Source organism: Bison bison, unplaced genomic scaffold, assembly GCF_000754665.1.
Source record: "Bison bison bison isolate TAMUID 2011002044 unplaced genomic scaffold, Bison_UMD1.0 scf7180017864063, whole genome shotgun sequence".
In the NCBI taxonomy this organism is placed as follows: domain Eukaryota; kingdom Metazoa; phylum Chordata; class Mammalia; order Artiodactyla; family Bovidae; genus Bison; species Bison bison.
In genome coordinates, this window is record NW_011494635.1 from 3,688,440 (window position 1) to 3,690,542 (window position 2,103).

Genomic DNA, 2,103 nt, shown 5'->3' on the forward strand with positions numbered 1-2,103 from the left:
AATACATTAATTTAAAAAATCACACTGGATCCATGTAGACGGAGGCCCAGAAGGAGCCCACAGCATGTGGACTCCGAGGAGAGCCTGTGAGCTCCCAGAGGCCCCTCAGAACCAGGGGCCATGGCTCCTGACACTCCAGGCGCTTTCCTCCCCACCCTGCTATTTGTATGTCTCTGTCTCTTTCTTTTTTTCTCTCTCTGTTTTGTAAATTAACCTCTTAATGTTATTTCCTTGAAATCTTTTCTGAATCTCTTTAATATTTTCTGTCTGCCTGTTAAAAAAAAAAAGGTAAGTAGCTTTATCCCCTTACAGTCTATATTTTGGTCATTCTTCTTTAAACAAGCTCAAATATAATGAAAACTGAAAATACATTTTACATGTGAGTAGACTGATGGAGCAGAGAAGGCAATGGCACCCCACTCCAGTACTCTTGCCTGGAAAATCCCATGGACGGAGGAGCCTTGTAGGCTGCAGTCCATGGGGTCACTAAGAGTCGGACACGACTGAGAAACTTCACTTTCACTTTTCACTTTCATGCATTGGAGGAGGAAATGGCAACCCACTCCAGTGTTCTTGCCTGGAGAATCCCAGGGATGGGGGAGCCTGGTGGGCTGCCGTCTATGGGGTCACACAGAGTCAGACACGACTGAAGCGACTTAGCAGCAGCAGCAACAGACTGATGGAGATTTAAAACCCTCCCAAGTTATTTCTTTTCTAAACACTGAAACTAACCCAACAGGTTGTATTTCCCTCTATTTTATGGGCTTCAGATGATGATCAAGACCCCTTGTTAAGCACCCCCAACCCCTACCAGACCCTCATTAACAGCAGGTATGCACCAGCAGCAGGGGAGGGTACCTACAGGATCCTTCCACGACCGCAGTACATGCACCACTTTGTAGGCGTTTCTGCCCTGGCTCATCAGGTTGTACATGTGCAAGACATACTCCACGGTGGCAGGGAGGTAGTTCTTCAACAATCTCTGGTCATCATTTCACTCTTTCTCTGTGGGACCGCAGATGTGACTCCCCAGGAGCCAGGGACCTAAGAGAAGCAGCAGCAGGGTCCAGGGCTGAGCCCACCTGCACCTCCCCTATCGGCCCATCATGGCTGCTGCCCCCAGGCACCACGGCTTCACCCTTCCCATCTCCGGCTTCCACCTGGCCTTCCTGGGTGTGGGTCCAGTCTATCTGCTCCAGGACATACTCTCCCCTGGTCCACCCCTCTGGTCTGATACCCTGTCCCTTCCCTCTCATGACCCTGCCTCCTCCATCTCAAGCTGATAACATTGCCTCCTGTCCAGGAGAGAGAGGGAGACCCAGGCAGGGTGGGTTGGGAAGGACCAACCGTGGAGGAGGGTCCACTGCTGCTAAACTCCAGCCACACACCCACCTTGGCATTTCACAGGGGTCAGAGGCTTTTGGGGTACCCCAGACTTGGATGCTGAAGGGTCCTGGGACACAGCAGCAGGTGAGGGTCAGAGAGACCAGGACAGACAGAGCCAAAGAGGATGAGTGGCGCAGAGTCAGCTTGTGGGTTACAGAAGGTGGTCTGCAATGGCTGGGAAGGATTCTAAAAGGCCTGCTGGAGAATCACTGGCCTGGAATGTGGGGGCTTTGTCTCTGTAGGGAACAGGCTTCCCTGGGCTTCTATTTCCTTGGTGCTCCTCCCCTGCTGCAGGCAGACTGGCCTCATGACAGAGACACGAGGAAGGAAGGAGGTGATGACAGCGGTCGTTGGCCACAGGCCAGGGAAGGGCGCCCGTGGTAGCAGCCTCGAAGGGGGAGAGGGGTTGGCAAAACTGGGCATTGGACTGGGAATCAAATTCCAGGGGAGTCAGTGACAGAGGAGGGAGCTAGGGGATCCAAAGACACCACATTATCAGTGCCTGGTCATTTTATCATGAACACAGCCAGGTACGAGTGCTACCAGTTACAGAGCTCTGACAAAGGGGTGACGAGGGATGTGAAGAAGCCACATCCAGGTCCGTGACACTCCCATGGGCTCATCAGGACAGCCATGTGAAGACCCCAGGAGTGATTTCAGCCCCATAATTATCAAGGACCCCTGAGTGTCATCTGGGGGGGAAGGCTAACAAGAGAG

The 2,103-nt window shown here is 52.5% G+C and overlaps 1 pseudogene; it reads right to left on the reverse strand.

The window, feature by feature from the left end:
• Positions 1-1,105, reverse strand: part of LOC104985964 — a 2,763-nt pseudogene extending 1,658 nt beyond the window's left edge.
• Between the last annotated feature and the right edge of the window lie 998 nt (positions 1,106-2,103).